This window comes from Pinus tabuliformis, chromosome X (assembly GCF_031772625.1).
Source record: "Pinus tabuliformis cultivar Carrire ecotype Pingquan chromosome X, CPIR1, whole genome shotgun sequence".
Classification (NCBI taxonomy): domain Eukaryota; kingdom Viridiplantae; phylum Streptophyta; class Pinopsida; order Pinales; family Pinaceae; genus Pinus; species Pinus tabuliformis.
In genome coordinates, this window is record NC_142308.1 from 1,099,936,393 (window position 1) to 1,099,959,182 (window position 22,790).

Sequence of the window (22,790 nt, forward strand, 5' to 3'; positions counted from 1 at the left end):
GCGAAATATGATATTTGATCCCATTTCCGTTAAAAATCGTATCTTTCCTAACCCTTAATCGCTATCTTATTTCCAGCTAACAGCTCTAAGGCCTTTTCGGCCCCTCCCCAATATTTTTCTCTTTATCAGTTGTGGGGGAGGTGTCCAAAATGCAGTTTCCTACCGCTATGTGTCTTCCCCTCATCTTTTCGGACCCCCCCTATAATACCATAAACCACTCTTACCCCCCTCTGAAAGCGGTTTTCCCCACTCCCACCATAATCCACACTCCAGTTACGTCACCCTCCACTATCACTTCACCTCCATTCCCCTATTTCTAGGTAGCCCCTTCTTCCTATCACTTCCCACCAACGGTCCCGCGCCTTCATCCCTCTATGTTAGGGTCCCACCCTAACCCCCTTATTTATGTCATGGGATCACGTCATAGTCAAGAGTCAATAAAGCCCATATTAATATTTGTAAGTGGTTAACCCGCAATTAATGACAGGACCACAGTTAGTTGCAAATGGGCGGTAGTATTAGATAGATGGTATTAATAAAACCCACGGTATTGGCCCGTGGTATTGCATGTATGAGTCATATATAAAGGATAGAGACTCCCTGCGAGGAGTATCGTGTCTTGTTTTGTAATCGAGCTCTGCTCTATTGGAGGTTGCCCCCTCGAAGAGGCCTGTGAACATTTCTCTCTGAATAATAAAATCATTGCTATTCTGTGCTCTGGGTATATTTTCTCGCATATTCTGTGTTCTCGGTATCTTTTCTTCGCAAATTCTATGTTTGGGTATTACTTTGCAGGTTAAGAGCATAACAAGTGGTATCAGAGCACTTTCCAGGGCTCAGTGGGATCTCCAAATTTTAGCAAATTTTTTTTTGGCTAGAGACGTGTTCCGGTGTCTTTAAACCACGGGATCTGTCGTTAAGCGTATAAACCTGCGGATTTGGGGAGGCGTGCACGCAGGAAATACCAGAGGTGGTCACGTCTGTTGGACCCCCTTGTAACCCCTGTGGGTACCCCTTCGAGTAGTAGCGCATTAGACAGAACCGCGCACGGACTGTCTTCCACGTACCCTCTGGGTATATAGGAAGCCCCCTAGCTCCCTTGAAACCTCGCCATAGATAAACCTTCGGCCATCTTGTGGCTACAGTACACCGAGAACAGCACTCGGAGAGATTACTCGCCCGTACGATAGGGTAGTCGGGTTGTACAGCTAAGGGTACGGTCGATCCTCCTTAGTTAGAGACCCTGAAAAATTGGGCCGAGTACTACTGTCAGACCCTTATGTATATTGCGATATGTAGCACCTGACACTCCTCAAGAACATAGTTCCCTTTCTATCGGGGGATCACACATCACCTATTCCAGATCAGTAAGTGCAGCAGCAACCGACATCAGTCCCGCAGCTCCATCAGATCAGCAACAGCAGTTGTTCCACCATTCAGATCTCTCAGATCCACCAGATCGGAGTAGTTGTGAAGGGTTCCTATCCCTAGATATAATTTTCGCAGGACTTTTGGCGGCATTGAAATTCTGAGGATTTGGCTACTGCAGTATTGATCAGGAAGGAGTAAAACTCCGTTAGGAGTTTTCCAAAAAAAAAAAAAAAGTCTGAGATCTTCCGGGGCGCTTATTGGTGACCTAGCCCATCAGAATTAGGACGAAGAGCTGAGCAAGGTGGTACCATTCAATTTCTTAGTAAAAATTTTTTAGGCGGTCCCAATTTTTCATCAGGTTGGTGTATGGTAGAAACTCGCGCTCAAGCAATGGCCAATGAAAGGATCGACAAAATTGAAGACCATGTGAACTCCCTCCAAACTGTGGTGAAGAATATCGAACTTGAACTTAAAGGAATAAGTCACCAGATACATGATGCACTCCCAAAGGGCAAGGAGCCAGCCCATGAGGAGGCGTATAATGGCCATGAATACCGTGAGGGTGAGTCTAGCCACTCTCATCATGTCTGGCACACCCATCCACCACCCAGTCAGCGACCTCCCAAGTTGGATATGCATAAATTTGACGGTTCTCACACGTCCGCATGGCTAGCACAAATGGAGCAGTATTTCCAATTGAATCATATCATAGATGAGGGGACTAAGCTTATGGTGGGAACCATGTACTTGGACAATGAACGATGGCAATGGAAGGAATGGCATCAGCGTTGCAATGGAAATTTTCAGAATTGGGCCCAATTTGCCAAAACTCTTCGCAGTCGCTTTGAACAGGAAGACTCTTTTTTGGGGCATCTCACTAAGCTCCGACAGACGGGTACAGTGGAGGAATATATTACTGCTTTTGAAGCCTTAGCCTTCCGCACTAGGGGTCTCACAAATGAGTTCTACATGGAATGCTTTATCAGCGGTCTTAAAGAAGCCATCAAAGATCAGGTTCTACTCCACCACCCTCCCACATGGACAGAGGCTTGCTAGGTAGCCCGTAAGGTGGAACGTGCATTAACAACCCAATCCAGCCGCCCCAACTTCCCCACTAAAGGTCGTCCCTCACAGGCTCCCGATACGACTTAGACACTTAAGATTCAAAAGATGTCACCTGCGGAAATGGCCGAAAGAAGGAAGCAAGGACTATGTTACTACTGTGATGAAAAATATTCCCCGGGTCATAAATGCAAAGAGCACAAGTTTTTTCAAATAGATGCCACTGACTACAGCTCCTCCGAGGAAGATCCACCACTTGAGGAACCGGAGGCGATCGAAGAAGATAACCAAAAGGAGATTGTATCTGATGAACCAATTATTTCGCTAAATGCATTGGCAGGAATTTCTTCCCCTCAAACTCTCAAAATCAGGGGTTTTCTTAAACATCGCCCAGTAGTAGTCTTGATTGATAGTGGAAGTACCCATAATTTCATCCATCAAAAGATCGCTGAAGCAACACATTGTTTCGTCCGGGCAGTTTCTAACTTCCAAGTCTAGATTGCAGATGGGGGCACAATGAAATGTGAAGGTCGCTGTGAAAATGTCAAAATTCAAATGGGGGATTATCAATTGAAAACCCACATGTTTGCAATACACATGGGGGGTTGCGACATTGTCCTAGGCACGGAATGGCTCCGGACTCTTGGGCCAATCACAATGGATTTCCAGGAGTTATATATGAGTTTTAAGCAGAACAACTCCACACATACCCTCTGTGGACTACAGGCGGGAGCCCCCTCTATCATTAGCTCGCATAGGATGGAAAAATTGTTAAAAAAGGGACATCATGGAGTGGTAGCTCAATTTAAGGCCATCCAGGTAGTAGACACCATGTCTCTGCCAATTCATCCTGAGATACAACAGATTTTAAATAAACATCGGATGGTCTTTGACAAGCCTCATGAGCTTCCACCCTCGTGAGGGGAACATGATCATAGCATCACATTGGTTCCAAGGGCCCAACCCCCAAATGTGCGGCCATACAGATATCCATTCACCCAAAAGAATGAAATAGAAAAAATCATCAAGGAATTGTTGGAAGCAGGTGTCATTCTTCCCAGCATTAGTCCTTATTCATCCCCAGTAGTCATGGTCCTCAAGAAAGATGGGGAGTGGCGGATGTGTCCCGACTTCAGGGCCCTCAATAAGTTAACAGTCAAAGATAAATTTCCCATCCCGGTGGTTGACGATTTGCTGGACGAACTCAATGGGGCTCAATTCTTCACTAAGTTGGATCTTCGCTCAGGCTACCACCAAATTCGCATGAAGGAAGTCGACATTCCCAAGACAGCTTTCAGAACTCACGAAGGCCATTATGAGTTCCTGGTCATGCCATTTGGTCTCTGTAATTCCCCCTCTACTTTTCAGAGCCTTATGAATCACCTCCTCAAACCATATCTCAGAAAATTTGTCCTTGTCTTCTTCGATGACATCCTCATCTATAGTGGCACTTGGGCGGCACATCTTCAGCATGTAGATCTACTCTTGCAACTGCTCCGCACGCATAAATTATTTGTCAAGATGTCTAAGTGTTCATTTGGCATGGAAGAAGTTGAGTATTTGGGCCACATTATGGGGGCGTGAAGGTGTCAAGGTGGACCCCAAAAAGATCCAGGCAATGCAAGAATGGCCTCAACCTAAGACCTTGAAAAGCTTGAGAGGATTTTTGGGTCTCACAGGCTATTATCGTAAATTTGTCCGCAACTATGGCCACATAGCGAAGCCCCTAACGCAACTCCTAAAGAAAAATTCCTTCTTCTGGAACGAGGAAGCACAACAGGCATTTACCACTCTCAAAACCGCCATGTGTTCCACTCCCATCTTAGCACTACCAGACTTCACCAAATCATTTGTCATTGAATGTGATGCTTCGGGAATAGGTATTGGAGCGGTATTAATGCAGGAAGGGCGACCATTGGCCTTCACCAGCCAACAACTAAGTGGGAGGAATCTGGGCCAATCTACCTATGAGAAGGAAATTATGGCCATCTTACATGCAGTCGAGACCTGGCGACCTTACTTGTTGGGGCGACATTTCCAAATCCGCACAGATCATCACAGTCTTAAATATTTTTTGGAGCAACGCCTATCTTCCCCACAACAAAATAAATGGTTAGCCAAAATGCTGGGATATGATTATGAGATCATTTACAAGAAAGGGAAAGACAACAGGGTAGCAGATGCATTGTCATGCCAATTTGAGGAGGAAAGTACTTTGCTCGCAATTTCCCTCCCCATTCCAGACTGGATTGAAGAGGCTCGCACAGAATGGTTTTCACATCCCGGGCTCTCCCAACTCATTTCTCAATTGCAGGTAGATCCTAATTCCAGCAAGGGCTACTCGTGGCAGAATGATATTCTTCGCTACAAGGACAGAGTTGTAATATCACAAACATCCACCCTCAAAAGTCTCATTTTGGCAGAATGACACTCATCTCCCATTGCAAGACATTCGGGCTTTCAGAAGACGTATGCTCGCACTAGAAGATCATTTTTTTGGGCTGGCATGAAACAGGACATCCTTACTTTCGTAGCAGAATGTGACGTCTGTCAACGCCACAAAGGGGAAACCGTCAACACACCAGGCACATTACAACCATTGCCCATTCCGGCGTCAATTTGGACGGAGGTCTCCATGGATTTCATTACAGGTCTTCCAAAGTCTGGGAACAAGTCAGTCATCATGGTGGTTGTGGACCGACTGTCGAAGTATGCTCATTTCTGCGCCCTAACCCAACCATTTACACCAACTTTGGTTGCTCAAACTTTCATGGATCAGATCTTCAAATTGCATGGCATGCCCACTTCTATTGTGTCCGACCGCGACCCAATATTCACCAGTAATTTTTGGCAGGAGCTCTTCAGAATACAAGGCACTCAACTCAAACTCAGTACTTCATATCATTCGCAAACAGATGGTCAAACCGAAGCCGTCAACAAATGTCTAGAAACCTACCTTAGGTGTTTCACTTCAGAAAAGCAACACCTTTAGGTACAGTGGTTACCTCTGGCGGAATGGTGGTATAACACCAACTATCATGCCACCACCAAAATGACTCCCTATGAAGCAGTCTATGGACAACTTCCACCTTCCCCTACTTCTTATCTCACGGGGTGCTCCAAAGAACAAGCCGTGGATCAACTCCTACAACACCGCGCAACCATGCTTGCCCATCTGTGCGAGAATCTTCATCAAGCTCAGAACCGTATGAAGCAACAGGCTGACCAACATCGCTCAGAGCGCCAATTTCAAGAAGGGGATCAGGTCTTTTTGAGGTTGCAACCATATAAGCAAACATCACTCAAAGACAAGGGTTGTCAAAAGCTCTCTCCAAAATTCTACGGACCATACCAAGTGCTTCAGCGCATTGGAGAAGTGGCTTACAATTTGTCTTTGCCACCTACAGCAAAAATCCACCCAGTTTTCCATGTATCGTGCCTCAAGAAAGTGATTGGGAACAATTGCCGAGTTCAAACCAGTCTACCTGAATTGGACGAAGAAGGGTCAATCTGGCTTCAACCTGAACAGGTTCTAGACACAAGAGACAAGCACCTGCGCGGCCGCATGATTAAGGAGGTCCTCGTCAAATGGAAAGACACCTCTCCGGAAGATGCAACTTGGGAACTAGCCACTATTCTTCAGCAGTTTCCGCAGCTTCAGCCTTGAGGACAAGGCTAGTCTTAAGGGGGAGGGCATGTTAGGGTCCCACCCTAACCCCCTTATTTATGTCATGGGATCACGTCAAAGTCAAGAGTCAATAAAGCCCATATTAATATTTGTAAGTGGTTAACCCGCAATTAATGACGGGACCACAGTTAGTTGCAAATGGGCGGTAGTATTAGATAGATGGTATTAATAAAACCCACGGTATTGGCCTGTGGTATTTCATGTATGAGTCATATATAAAGGATAGAGACTCCCTGCGAGGAGTATCGTGTCTTGTTTTGTAATCGAGCTCTGCTCTATTGGAGGTTGCCCCCTCGAAGAGGCCTGTGAACATTTCTCTCTGAATAATAAAATCATTGCTATTCTGTGCTCTGGGTATATTTTCTCGCATATTTTGTGTTCTCGGTATCTTTTCTTCGCAAATTCTATGTTTGGGTATTACTTTGCAGGTTAAGAGCATAACACTCTATCCCTTGCTGCCATGTCGACAACCGTTACACCTTTCCATTGAGGCTCCCTCTTGTTGCCTCCATCCCATTGCTAAGTAAATGCAGCTAACAAATAGCCATTTTGCCAATGGTCTTGCTCCATGTGTAAAAATATAAAGCCTAGTTTTCTTTCGCAATCAGAACCTTTTCTCATATTTATGTTGACATAGTGTGCCCACCCTCTACTTTCTTCCCTATCAATGACTGCTCACAGAGGAATTTCCTCCACATTCTCTTCCTGCACAATTAACAATAATCCCTTGCAATTCTTCCTTTCACCCTCTCCAATTTTCATCATGCTACCACAATGGCTCCAAAAGCTAAGGCTGATGCCACTGTGGTTAGACACGTGCTCCCACCCCCTGTGGATTTATACCACATCCCCCTGTCTGACGGAGATTATAAAATCACTGAAACGCAGTGTGAATTTGAGCTCCTCGAATTATGCTTTTGGTTTCATGACACTTATCTTGAACAGTTCAATGAGATTAATGTCTGGAAATCTAGATTACCCCTCTTAATTTTCCTGAAATCCTACTATTTCCCCGAATTCTTCCTGAAGTGTCATGCCTCTTATCTATCAAGTAACAAGGTTAACATCTCCCCTAATGGTGAAATCCTTTTCACCATTACCTCTAAAAATATAAACAAAGTGTTGCAGGTCCCCTACGATGACTCCTTGACTACCTTTTCCATTGAGGCTCTTAAAGAAATTTATCAGAAACTCACCTTCCCCTAGAGAGCCAGGATTTTTTAGGTTCTCCTACCAGAAGATTCTCAACTTGCCAAGAATAACCCCCCTTATCCCTCTTCTATTTTCCCTCAAAGAACCATAGAGATTATCTATGTCTTGTCCTGCATACTTGGTTAGTTTTCAGATGAATGGTTAGATGAGCCTATTTTAGCCTTTATATCCACCCTTTCCATAGTATAAGGACTATTAGACACCTTTGACTATGGCCACTTCCTTGCAGATATAATTCACGAACACTTCCTTCAGTTTTTAGCTTAAGGAATGTTCAGATATTCTTCAATTCTTATGAACATGTTTATTTTCTTCTAGACATACATGTTTCCCTTTGTAGTACAGAAACTCAATAAGAAAGGAGAGCCTCAATCCATTATTTTCTAGACCTCCATGATTAGAAAACAATCACAAGAATTTAGTTTTAAAGAGTTTATTGATCAGTTTGTGTATCCATAAACTAGTTTGCTGAGTGGCCAGCAGATTCCAAGAATCAGTGAGGATATTCAGAATTTGTTGCATCGTAGTAAATAGGTGAAGACAAGAGATTGGTATCTATACCATTCATTTACAAAAATGAGATTTTATGGCTTAGAGATTCCACCATATAAGCTTCCCAAGTACCTTCTAATGAGGATATTTGTCTTGGAGTATATCAAGCAAATAATCCACTCAGACAACATCCATTTTGTGGTAGCTAAGAAGAAGTCTTAATTTAGAATTGAGATACAGATATGACCTTTTATCTTTAATAGCAAAGCATAAGGAGAGGAGGCATACCTCCTGCTAAAACAAATAAATTTTCATCTTACTTTACATGGTCTTATGACCCCTTTGGGGTAATTTCAAAGCTATGACTGGAACAGAAGGTAACTCCCCATGTGAATACAAAAGGACTAGATATAAAGAAGTACATCAACCAACAGAATTGGGTAGAGAACACATTGCAGGAGGCCGAAGAATAGGTACATTCCAAAACTGCCTCAGAGACTCCTCTACCCAGAGAAAATACTAAGAAAATACCAAGAGAGGAGGACTCCACTACAGTCACTGAAATCTCAGCCAAATAATTCAAGATCTATACAAAGAATATTAAGGCAATTTCGAAGATAGATTTCCCACTACTGGAGGAAACACTGGGTACCATTGTGCTCTCTAGCCTTCAAAATTTGAAGTTTGACAATAGTACCACCGATTGTCCGTCATCCTCGACTACTAAAGAGACTCCAACTACAACACCTCATAGATGAGAGGCATTCACAAAAACGAGGAAGTTGGATATTTTCCAAAGACATAGAGAAATCAAACAGAGGAATGAAGCCTTACATGATGACATCTATGCTCAATTCAGGAAGAAGTTTTCCTCAATCTAGAACAGGCTCATTTCAGCCTATGAGACAGAGAAGGGGAGAATGTGTATGAAGTTCTTACAGGTACAAGTTCCACAACCAAAATCAACAACTGACTTCAAGCAGACTACCTTTGAGTTTGAGGTAAAGGATGTTTATCCTTTAGATTGGATGGACATGCATAGGAAAACAGGAGAAATGGTCTACTGAACCTTCACATAGACTGCCCTCACTGCTTCCAAACTAAAACTTTCTTTAAACAGTGTTAAATTTCAACTCAAACTAGAGAATATTTCCTCCCTAGCCAAAGATAACAAAATTAAACATTTGGAGGAAATGGTGATTAAAGCAGGTTTTGATCCTGACAATTCAAAATCTATGGAAGAGGTCATTAAAAGGAAGAATGTTGATATACCATCTCGAAGGAAGAAATTAAATTTTCCTACGACTCAACATCCCCATGCAAATAATTTAGGAGAGGTAGAACTACAAAAGAAGAAATTTTGAAACTACTAGTGGAGCAAAGTGCACAAATTAAGGAAATGGCAGTAGAGATGGAAAACTTGATCAAATAGAAGGAGCAGAGTTCTCAACTAGTAGTGGTTCCTCTTGATGCAATGCCAATTGCATCCCTAATTCAAACATGTATTCCTATAACAGCTACAATAGTAGGAACATCTTCCTCTGTAGTACCTCCTTCTTCAATTGCAAATGATTCAATTAAGTTGGCCCAATCCCTGGAGAACATGTCTATATATCGAGAATTGCATCCCTAATTCAAACATGTCTTCCTACAACAGCTACAATAGTAGGAACATCTTCCTCTATAGTACCTCCTTCTTCAACTGCAGATGATTCAATTAAGTTGGCTGAATCCCTGGAAAACATGTCTATACATCGAGAAGAAATAAAAAAGTTAAGACAAGATTTTAAAGTCCTACAAGACTAGAGCAATGGATATGAGAATTCTCTCATGATAGAGATGCTGAAATCCCAGACATTGTCCCATAGATTCTAGCAGATGGAAAAAGACAGTGCCATGGGTAATACCTTGGCCTTGGTAAAATAAAATATTTGGAAACGGATCAATGAAGATATGATTTATATTTGGCCTTCAATACAAGTCATATTTGAGTAGCAGGGACTAATTGAAAGATCTAATGAAGCTGTTGAAGAAGTCAAAAAACATTTGGGTGAAAAACATAGTGATGTTACTGAGCTCATCAAGTTCCTCAACTCTAAATAAAAAAAGGAATTAGAAGAGCTGGAGATTGAAGATAAAACATAAACTATAATGGAGGTCAAAAAGGTGTTGACTAAGAGAAATTTGATGAGGTAGTCTGAAGAAAAGTGTTAGATTTTGGACATTGGTGTATAGAGGTTCTTCAACAAGCTGGAAGCCCTCTACAAAAAGGGACTTCCTAATTTATTAGTAATAAATGATAAGCCCAGTACATGGTCCAATTACAGTGAGAAATTGATGACCAAGGCTAAAGATAGTTGTAAAGTTACAGGACGAAGAATCATCATGACACAAAAATAATTCTTGGAAGCATTGACATATGATATTGATATCTAGTATGAGATTAAGCATATCTTTATCTCTAAAACAACGTTTTCTAAATACACAGAAGTAGACGAGGTTTACGAAAAGTTATTGAAGACAACTATACCTAGTAAGAAGTTTTGGGATATATTATGTGAATTACTGGAGTAAGCAGAGGGATTTGATTATATAGCGTAGCACCAATATCACATCAGGATTCAAAGGGCCATATAGTGAGTAGTTCTACCAATTTAGTGCCACCACTTCAGATACTTCAAATTTCCCTAAATTTTTGTAATAAGTTAGATAGATTAAGTTTATGAATTCCAAAATACATCCTATTCGGTTTTGACAAGATTTTTTGTAAACACCTTATAAATAATTCTCTTTTAAAAGTAACAAGGTTTGATTTTTGTTGATATTTTCATTCCACAAAGCTATTGTACCTTTTATTGGATGGGATGATCAGTAATAAGAAGGAAATTTTCATAGGATTCATGTATTAGACTATCTGGTGATGTGATTATCTCAGTATTAATGTGTTATTTCTTTGTTTCCATGCTTATGTTTTCTTAATATGAATTATTTTTTAGAAAATTGATGAACATAATTTGTTTAACAATACACTTTGATTCTGGGTGTGGGTAATTTAAATATTTTCTTACGATATCATGTTAAGGAATTCTACAATGCTCTTTAACTTCAATTGAACTTATATATTTTCTTCCACTCCATTTCATTTTAATATAAAGGATCCAATTAGTCTATCGACCTTTCCCTGTGAAAATCCTTTCCAAAATCTAAAACAGACCCCTTCTAAACTGTAGATTGCATAGCCCAATGGAAGTTTCAGACACTTAATCAACTAATCCATTTTTAAATCAAACATTGAAACCTCATAACTAACCTAATATCTAATGCAAAAAAGTTAAATCAAATAGAGAGAGCCCTCTCTGAAGTTGGTAGAGCTAGATCCCAGCTTCCAAAGTGGTTTGTGGTTACCTTTATGATTTTCTTCTGCAACCTCGAAAATGACAGAGTGCTAATAGGAGGGAATTGTGCAGATACTAAGTAGTTGTCTATCTCATCAAACCACAGAGAGAGAACTGAAATGGAAAATAAATTATCATATGACAGCTAGTCATAAACCATTTCTTCCTCACCTGCAGGAAAAGTCAACATGGAAAAAAAATCTATTACTAGATTTTCTCTGTTAGACTTATCAATAATAGTTAGATCAAACTATTGTAACAAAAGAAACCATCTAATAATTTGGGCATTCACAACAGGTTTTTCACCAAGTATTTAATAGCAGCATGGTCAGTATGTAAAATGGTCTGGTAACCAGTAATGTAATGTCTAAATTTATTCAAGGAATGAACAACAACTAGGATCTCTTTTTCAGTCACAGTGTAGTTCAACTCAACTTTGGACAAACTTTTGTTGATGAAAAAAATGACTTAAGGTAGCTTGTCATCTATATAGCCCAAAGCTACTCCTACATCTTTGTCAAACGTATCAACATGGATGTGGAAAGGAAGAGCCCAATTTGGGCCTCGGGGTATAGGTGTAGCAGTCAATTTGTCATTTAGGGTTTCTAGGGCCTCTTGGTAGATTTTTAACCATAAACATTCAAAGTCCTTGGAAAATATTCCAAACAAAGGTGAGGGTACCTTTCTAAAGTATTTTATGAATCTCCAATAGTATCTAGCTAAGCCTAAGAAACTTCTGTCATCCCTCTTCTTCTGACCATTAGGGACCCCTGTTATGATATCTATCTTGTTTGGGTCTACTTGTAGTCCTTCCTAGATATTGAGTAACCTAGAAAAAGCACTATAGTCATCAAGAACTCACACTTCTGAAGACTAAGGGATAAGCTCATTTCAATGAATTTGTTTAATACTTTTCCCAAGTTAAAGAGAGCCTCCAGGAAATGACACCCATAAGCAGTGAAATCATCCATATAAATTTCCATAGAATCATGGACTAGCTCTGCAAAGATGTTGAGGACTACCTTCTGAAAAGTGGCAGGGACATTGCATAACCCAAAAGGAAGGACCCTATAAGAATAGGTACCCTAGGGACATGTGAAGGTGGCTTTATCCTAGTTGTCTGGGATGATATGGATCTAATTGCAACCACTGAATCCATCCAGGGAAGAGAAGAACTTATTTTGTGTGAAGCCATCTAATACTTGGTGAAGAGTATACTTCATATTATTCCTCTTCTTCTATTCATAAAGGTAAGTCATCCTCCATAGATGGTTGAGAAGGAGGGTACAAGACCAATTGTTTAGAAAAATGCCCATTTTTAATGGTCATATTCCCAACCCTACAATTTATGTAAGCATCGGTAATTGGCTAACTATGGCCTCCAAAGGATGAGAGGATAACCATTGAACTTGGTCTTAGGTTGGAGAACTAATAAGTCGACAAGGTATTCCCAGGAATTAATGGAGACCATCACATCCTCAACAACTCCATCCGGAGCTATTGTGGACCTATCTGCAAGCTGCAAGATTGTTGTGGTCTTTATTAATGATCCCTCAATATTTAGTTTACGCATAGTCTCTGTTATCTCAAAATCATATCCTGATAGGCTGCTCGTCAGGTTGACTCTAAGTAACTATTTCAGACCTACTTTAGGCTGAGGCTTAGCCTCCTCAACCTGAGAGGGCTCTCTCTTAAAGGATTAATGATTTTGATTAAAGATAAGATGGCTAACTCTTATAGAAGAACTGTGAAAAATATGAATGCTGGAAATACATTAAACAACTATCCATTGGGCTTATGGAGTCAACAACACCTCAATTTAACAGTGAACTCAACCTTACATAGAAGTCAGGGCACTCAGCATTTAGACATTCAGAACATAACTCATATGGGACCACAGTTTATAAATGCATACAGGAAATCAAAGCACATTCAGTGAATTCTGAGTGATTATACATCTATACCACTGTAAAAATTATGGAAAGGACAAGATCACATATTCTGAACATAAGAAATCCTTCATGAATCCTGAGAAGTAAAGTCAAAATTATATTACTGAAAATGAGTCTTTACATAAGCCAAATACAAGCTGTATCATAAAATTTTCCAACCTTGATTACGTTGCTGTTTCAGCTATATATAGAGTTCTTATTCTAACTGATCGAGATTCCTCCTCCAGCATGAGGGGAATTCGAAAACTACTTCTAATGACACCTATTAACCCTTTAACTAGCTAATAAATATAACAAGGTGTTGACTGGATTTTTTTAGAGATCTAAATCAACTATGACTCTAACTCCATATTACATGCATGATGGCTTCTCTTCGTTCTTTGACATCTGGTTTTCTTTCAGTTTGGCTGAGATGGGTGTTTAATACTCCATGTTGACCTTGGATGCTGAATTTTCTTAACTGCCCAGAAATATTAGGAGACTATCCTTGCTTCTCGGCTTCAGTTTTCCCCAAAATATTCGAATGCAAAGAAGCATGTCCTTTATCTTTTAATCACCCAAATTGTAGAAGTCTGCCACATCCTTGATGCGTTGTAAGCTTTTTCCCATGTACATGTGTGCAGGCAAAAGTTTCTTGTAAACTGTTTAACATATCCTGAACTGTGGTAAATTGCTCACTTTACGACAAAAATTTAAAGTTGGATTTTGAATATATCTTTTCTCCACCTGTCTTGACCTGGTTGACTGTTGATAGCTTCCGATGATGCCTTGTATGCATTTTAGATGTTTCCCTTTCAAAATTCCCACTTATAATTCAAAACTGCTTGATTTGCGTTAAAATCATCACCTTCAGCAGTTTCGTAGCGCGCTACGAAACTGCTGAGTTATTTAAAACAGCTTGCTTTTAACTCGAGACTTTTATTAGCCGAGTACTTGATTGCCAAAAACTCCTTTAGACTTTCCATATGTCGAATAGGGATTTATATTTCCTCAGAAAGATAAAATCAAGCAAATTTGTCAAAACTTTAAAACAAAATCTTACTTGAAATGAAAACTCATTTAGCAGGTAGCTGACTTAACTGCGCCTTCAGATCTTCAATTTGTTTCCTCATAGCCTTATTCCTAGCTCTCAGTTGCATATTGATCCTTCTGATGTACTTGGCTTCTTTGATTGCTGGTACTGTCCATGTGTGAAATTGTGAATGGCCATCAACCATTGAATTCAACTGAGCTTCTACAGCAACATTCCCTTCCCATAGAGTTTTATAATACTTTGCATGTATGGCTGCATGTTTTCTAGCGGCTTTCTTCAATTTGGCAATCTCATATTTAGCTGATTCCAATTGTCTCTTTATGGCTGCTATATTATCTCCTTGAGATGTGATGATTGTTTTGCCTGTGTTTTTCTGTGTCTCTTCCCCTGTTTCCTCTGTTCTTGGCAGTGCTTCCTGTACTTGCTGGAATCTCCTTGTCATAGGTCTTCTAGGTTTAAAAACGAACTCTTCAGCTGGCACATCAAATCTAAGCCTTTTTGAGGCCTTGGATTTCTTGGTGCTTTCTTGTTCTGACTGCATCAATTCGATTTGAACTGGTAGAGACTGCTCGAATTCAATAGCCTGTAATAAATCATTTAAACTTGCCTTGGACACTGGACTTTCTTCAACTGCTATAGCTTTACCTTTTTCCTTATTTATCTGACTTCTTGTTCTTACCCTTGAGACTACTTTAGATGTGCTTGTTTCAGGTACAGTCTTTTTACCATGAGCTTTTTCCTTAGTTGATTGCTGAGGTTGATCTTGGATGATAAGTGGCTTCACTTGTTTTCTTACTTGTGACTTTGGAACTCTTTTAGCTCTTGCTTCTGTTTGGAGCTCAGCTATCGTAAAATCTCTAGTAGGTGGTGGAGTGAGGCCAGTATGGCTTTTGAATCCAGCCATAAAAATGAATGAATTCCAATCTCTGTCTATCTTTTGGAGCCCATCTAAAACCAGTAGTTTAATCAAACCATGATGAAACAAAGAGGTTTCACAATCCTCTTTCCTCAGCTGTACCTTATCACACATCTTACTCAAACTACGGAATAGATAAAAAGGTAAGTCTATGGAGACCTTCCCGGTGAAATGCAAAAGGAGTTTAAAATGGTAAGAATAAACCTTGTTATACCTTCCTTCACAAGTCAGATATTTCTGTATGCAGGTGAGTAAGTGAGCATAATATTCTTTGACATAATTCCTGGGCACTGCCTTACTTAAATCTTCATTTACATAATCATCCTTCAAAAACTCGTTGCAAGGATTCATGTCAAATTTGAAATTTTTAAACCATTCCTCTTTTCCTTGTGGGATCTCTGTCACAGTAGATATCACTTCTGGCGAAACCTGCAATTCTAACATGGCTACCTTTGAATTCGAGCCTGTGAAGTTAAGTGCAAACTCTTTGGTTACCTGTGCGTGTCCTCCTTGTAACTTTTTGCAAAACTTCCAGCACCCGGCCTTTTTAAATGCTTTCTTCACCTCTTCATTTCTCAGTGTTATATCCAGGCCTTCAGGCTCAGTCCTTACAGGTTTGCCGGATATGTGCTCCTTTTTCTCCATTGATTCTTCCAAATCCTCGCAAACAATAACTACCAGCTCCGGTTGGAATTGTGTTTCAGCTTCTATTTGAATTCAGCCTCGCTTGAATTTTAAATTTTTCCGTTTAAAATCTTTCAAGATGTAACCTTGCAGATTTGTCATTCATGCAAGACTTACGGCCATCATTAAGATTTATGCACGGTTGTCTTTCTTGGGAATGATAATTCATGAGTATCAACAGATCTAGTGGTGGTGATAGTGGCAAGGAGTGGTGAAATGTGATAAGCGGGGTACATGAGCTGTCATGAGAGGACACATCCTATGACTCACCTAATGGATTTGATATTTCGGGGAAGATTCTCTGCGGAAAGTACGAATCCATGATTTCGCAGCGCGGTCAGTTTTAAATTTGAATGATGCACTGCGAAACTGCCTAATCATGATTGCGCTGCGAAACTACCTAATCATGATTTCGCTGCGAAATTACAAAAAGACACGGTGGCTATAAAACAATGGTAGATGGAGGATGGCTGATATAAGATAACAGGTGGCTATAAAACAATGGTAGATGGAGGATAACCACTGGGAGTTGAAAACAACTTGACTCAAAAACTCTTGAAAACTCCAGATTCTAAGGGAAAAAATTAAAACCAAATTAAACTAGCACTGACCTTTGTCATCGGGCTAGGATAAAAAATTACATGTATCAATTTTAGTTCTAAGTGATAACAGTCTCGTTAGCAATCACATTGATGGTATCCCTAAGATCGAGCAAGGTATGGGGGAAAATGATGCCATCAATATGTACATCTACCACATGACTTCAAAGATCTAAATACTTTGGAAAAATCACTTGTCCCATCATTAAGTTAGACACTTTCCCATTGACATTAATGGAAGGGGTGTATTTATTTCGCCTCCTTTCATGTTTAAAACACTCCTCCTTGATTAACTTGTTGTAGATGGGGACATCTTGAATAGATTGGAGAAGCATGATTTTAACGCACATGTTTTTCAATTCACTGAGAAGTTCAGTCTCTTTTGGGGTGTGTTGGACAGGACGGGTTAATCTCTCAGGAAAAGGAGGTGGATTTTCTTAAGGGACACTCTCGTCCTTTTCCTCTTCAAGCTCCTTAGATGGATATGTAGATTCATTATCTAGAAGCACTCTTCCAGACTTGAGGTTAATTTATTGAATTTCCACAGCATAGGCAAGGTAAGAAGCTTCTCCACTGTAGACATGTTGTACCTATCTATTGTTTGGGTTTGGATTTGGTTGAGTAGGCATCTCAGGTTGCTTAGGTGGAGCAGGGTGTAGAAGATGTTATTGAGAAGGAGGTGGAGGCAGTAGAGTTGGAGCTTGGTTGTATGGGAGCCTCCACTCCTGGGATGGTACATTCCACTAAGTTTCTGGAGGAGCATATGGTTGAAATGGTTAGATGGAAGGGTGGGAATGGTATTGAGGTGAAAAGTACGAGGGAGAAGGTGTAAACTATGAAGTATGAGCAGGATGGCACCAAGGTGGGATGGATGTATTCTGGTTAGGATTGCAATATGAATAGGATGCCCCTTGCATGCCTTGTCGGTATGCTTGAGGTCCTTGAGGCCTCCTTTGGTTGATATAGTAGAGTTTTTAGACATCCCTTCAGTTCCCTGACGCACAAATTTTAGTCCAAGGAGAGAAGGGAACTTGTTTGTGGAGTGGTTTTCTTCATAGATAGAGAAAAAGTTTTCTTCATAGATCGAGAAAATTTCTATAAGATTTAATGGACATTTGTTCCTAGGGTGCCTCCCAGTCCATCTACGGTGGAAAACAGCTAAGGCTTTCTCTCCTTCCTCCTTCTTCCTCTTGATCTGCATGGTGTCCATTTGTAGAGCAAGGGTTTGTAGTATTTCACTCATAAAGTCTTCCAACATGTTCCCAATCTCAATTTTTATGGATGTGTTTGAGGAGGATGAGATGGAAAAAGCTTGACTATCCCTACTCTTCTTTCTGGCTAACCTAGAATGATTTTTGAAAACTGTCTTGATATCATCATAGGGTAACTGATAGATGTCCCCTCCTGACAGTAGGTTTAGGGTTTCTAGGTGATCTTCCCTGATCCCTCTTAGAAGGACTATCTTAGGCGATTTAGGATCAAGGGTGCACCTATTCCTTTTGTAGACGAGTTGGAAACTTTCCTCATAATCTTCTAAAGGTTCATCGTGTTCCAATGTCATTCTAAAAACTTCATGTTTTGTATCTTTGGACCAGCAATAGTCCCTATACTTATTACTGAAGGCTTGTTGAATATGAGCCCAGGAAGTGATATTGTCCCCAGGTAAACCCATAAACTAGTTCAAGGCTAAATATTTGAGAGTGGATGGGATCAGTATCAACTTCTAGTCATCAGAGGTGTAATCATAATTTCTGTATATGATGATAAAATCAAATAAAAAGGTATCCAGATCCCCTGAGGTCAAGCCATGAAAGTCACGAACTGTAGAGGGGCTTATGTTTTTCATGCTACCATCCCCATTAGTTTCTCTGATGGGAAGAACACCCTCAGCTCTATTCTCATCCCTTTCTCTGTATCCAATCCCATTTCTATTTTCATCCATGTTTCATCCATGTTGTAAGTTGGTGGAATGGTCCCTTATTCTTCCCCATTAGTCTCTTCAAAAATATTTGGTTGTTCGCCTAATGGGTCCTCTAGCTCACAACCACCAAAGAAGAGGGAAGGTTGGTTGTTTGAGCAGAATGGAAAGAAAGAAAAAACAAATTGCAACTACTTGTTGAATGGAAGTAGTTACAGAATGGGAAAGAAAGAAAGACGAAATTGCAACTACTTGTTGAATGGTATTATTTGTAGAATTGGAAAGAAAGCAAAAGATTGAAAATATTTGTTGAATGGAAATACTTGCAGAATTAGAAAGAAATAAGGAAAGAAAGAAAGAATAAATCACATCCACTTAAACACCTCCTTGAAAACAGTGCCAAAAAGTGATGAGCACTAGTATTACAACAAGAATGCTGCAACTCCTGAAGCTACCAACCTTACTTCATGAACCAGGGGTTTGTACAAACTTGGAGGTGACAGTGATGTATACACAATAGATGCAATAATATACTCTTGTCACTTTTCAACTGGGGCAATAGACCACTATGGTTTTTAAAACTAGTCTTCCATGGACTAGTAGGAGTCTGACTACCAAATGAAGAAGGGAAAATTATCCTTAATGAAAGAAAAGGATTGCTGCCTACTTGAAGGAATGAAAGGTTGAATTGGAAGATGCTATAAAGTGACATGAAATCATCTAGGTACAAATTGACACAATTGGATTGCAAAAGAAACCTAGCTTAACCTTGTTTATAACATGTGATGATCTAGACTAACTAAGTATGGAATCTCATCTAAGAAGTATTATGACTATTGCATGCATGTGCTAATTTAGAAACTGTAGAAAAAGGCCTTTTTGGATGTTTTAATTATATGAATTCAAATGATAATTTTCACTTGTTCATTTACAGGGGAGACATGTATGGAGGGAAAGTTATGGACTAGTCTCAAGGGTATGGAAGCCAAGTGGAGGCCTAATCTAAGTTTAGATGATAATTTTTGCTAATTTCGGGCTTAAAACAAGGTGCTATAGGGTTTCTTGTAGTACTATGACAAATTGTCCTAGTTCTACTACATGATGCCCTATTTTACTATACGAAATAGGTTGAAAGATTAGGAGATGGTAGGAAATGTAGAATGAAGTGTGGGAAAGGTGTCTAATGGAGAAATAAGGCATGGAGGAGGTGGACACTATCCAAACTCAGTCAGATGCTTCAAGATGGTTGGAGTTGCTCAATGGAAACGACAATTTTTCTTACAAAACAAGAATTCAAGTTTAGGGTTTAGTGGAATTTGGCAGCATGGGTGGATAATACTTGGGTGAGGTGAATGAGATGAGGTCTCCTTGCAAATTATAAGCTCCTACAACAAAATACACTCTTGTCTTCATTTATTCACAAATTCATCTATACATGGAAAATATTTATTGAGTGGAGGAAAATAGAGTTATTATTAGCTAATAGCGAAGTTCATGAATGGAAGTGATTTGAACCCACAGCAAAAATTAAGAGACCAAAATGAAAATTTCAAATAATCCTAAGAAACTCAAAGATAATGATCTATTCATCAAGAAACCCTAGATTATGTAGTAATCAAATAAGAAATTTGTTTTTGGGGCTATGTGAATGGAGCCATCAAGTCATGATCCTATATGGAAGATGAGGTGAAATCCATTCCCACAATATTTTCCGAAGTGTTTAATGTTGTTATGATACCATTGATCTAACTATCTACAAATGGAAGCAAACTAATTAATCACCCAAATACTTGTAGATTAATAAAACCAAATCACTTCGACAACTAATTATGAATGTAATCTAAGCATACATGTATAAAAAGAGGAACCTCTGCTGCTATGGTTGAGCCCTAACTGAAGAGCTTCAGCCCTCTGAGTAAACTCAGTGTTGGATCAAGGGAATGATTCTCATTTTGATTAAAATATAAAAAATATATAAGAGTCATCAATCACAATGCCTTAGCTCGAAAGTGCCTCTTGGCTACAAAAAAATAAGTAGAATCCTAATGGGGCTCTAGGCCTTCTTATTTATATAATTGAAGCTACCCACAACTTCCTTAAATTTAGGGAGGCTTTGCTCCCAAATCAAGATCAATTGGTCTTCAACTAGCATTGGCTTGGCTGCCAATGACCTTAGTGGCTCAACTGCTTGTAACTCCAAGCTGATGAGATCTATTGGAGGAATCTTCGAGTGAGTGAGGAGTTAAGGAGAGAGATCCAATCTCCTAAATTCCTCTTGCTTGTCTACTTCAAGTTACTACACTTTAGTTAGCCAAAATTTTCTCCAAAACCTATAATTAATGCACATTAGACCACGAGACATGACATCTCATCCTTACCCTTCTCACCAAGAAAAATATAACAAAACATGTAAATAAATGCGAGAAAAATTAATAATTTGGAGAGTGGCATTAAGGTCCATATAATTTATCCATTGATGAGCCTCATCAATCGCTATGCTTGCATGTATCTTGCTTGAATTGCTGCAAATCTCTTGATCCATCTACCTTAGGCTCCAGGAAACCTAAGAGGCTTTTCTATCCCCCACCCATGCATTAATTGCTATAGCATCACACGAAATTAGTGTGCATCCATTGAAACAATAATAAAAAGATATACCTTTTGACACAACTGTCGAATGCAACAAGAAAGTTCACAATACCTTGAGAATGAGTCCAATGCATGTCCCTATCATAGATAGAACCAATTAATATAGGAGAAAGAATCAGATATGCCTCTTAAAGATGTGCCATAATTTTCTTTCACAAAGAGCGACACTTCCCTTAACAAATGACAAAACTTGCAATTCCTTCAGAAAGGAGCCTAGAAACTTTGGAAGGAAGCATGGGATGACTCTAACAGCTAGAAACAATAGTTCACATGATCAAAAGGAGGCTCCAAAGTTTGAATATAGGCCAAAATTTGTAGGGTATTATAAGAACTATAACACCTTGCTAGGGAAAGACTTTAAATCAGGCTACACAACCTTTTGAACCCACTAGCGATGGTGTTACGGTTCGTCCACACTATCCATACTTATTCTTGTCCTTCCTCTCCTTACTGTGCATACCTTAGAGTAGTTGCATTAAGCTTCAATTGTGACCATCCGCATGCTATGCCCTTATCTCTAATACCACTTTTCTAATAGTTGCGGGAAATACTGTGTCGCATGATCCAACTATCTACACTATGCACAAGTAGTATAAGGGTTTTAATAGTCTCAAGCCATATGTCTTGTTTTCCCAAAATTTTCACAAATAAAAAGGCCTCTTCCATGCTTATAGCCACCTTTTCCTTTAGCAAGTGGAACTTTCCTCTTCGACACAGATCTTGTGATCAGGTTGGTGCATGATAGTCTTTATATTGATACTATTGCATGCCACCATCACTTCCTTCTATCTCCTACATAAAGGAAGTGTCAAAGGTCCCATTGCCCATCAAATTTAATGTGCGTCATGAATCAATATCTTTTTTGAAAATCTTAAAAAATTCACAAAATGTGTTTTGCATTGAACTTTGATAATTTTGCATTGTGGAGCATGTAGTAAGCAAGTGGCCCCATACTTGGCAAATATTGGAACATAATCCTTTCCTTTGGGATAGGGAATTTGTTTCTTCCTTAACAATGTACTATTTTACTATTGGGCACTAGTTATACTGTTGACCTTATCTCTTGTACATGGTACACCATAAGTGATTACTCTTATCCCTTCTCTTTTTCAGGTCTTGTAACTGCAATGTCATAGTAGTGAGTTGTTATTTGACTTATTCCATTCCTACACTACTTCTCAACCCAAAGGCGTAGCTTCTAATTTTTGGTGAAAAAATGTTTTAGAGACTAAGGTTCTACTTCTTGGGGCCAACAAAGGTGTTTGTTGCAGTCTATCTTAACACCAGCATATTTTAATATTTCGCAAGAAGGAAAGTCTTACCTAAAGCGCAACCAAAACTTAGATGTGATCGTTGGGATTTAGAGGGTGAATGAATGTATTGTACCACTTAAATATAAGTAGCCATTAATCATTTTAGAGTGATTGAAGAACCATTGTGCAAGAAATGAATTAAAGCATACTACACATGAACTCAACATATAAATTTAAAAATTTAAATAGGCACATAACCATGCATACGTGCACACACTACACTACACAATTCCCTAAAAATAATCTTCATTATATTATCATTTGGCTAAATGACTTTTACAATGTCAGATTTGTGGAATTACAGCGAGATCTTTCATATATTTATCACCAAAACCTATAATTACAAAGACAAAATATAGTGTTATAATATGAATATAGAATCTAGTAGCACATCAACCTTTTTTCTAATCTCTATATATGTGCAACTAGCCTTCAATATCTTTATATAATTTTGTCTTATTGATCTCGTGAATTTTAACTACTTTGATGCTATCAACTTTAACTCA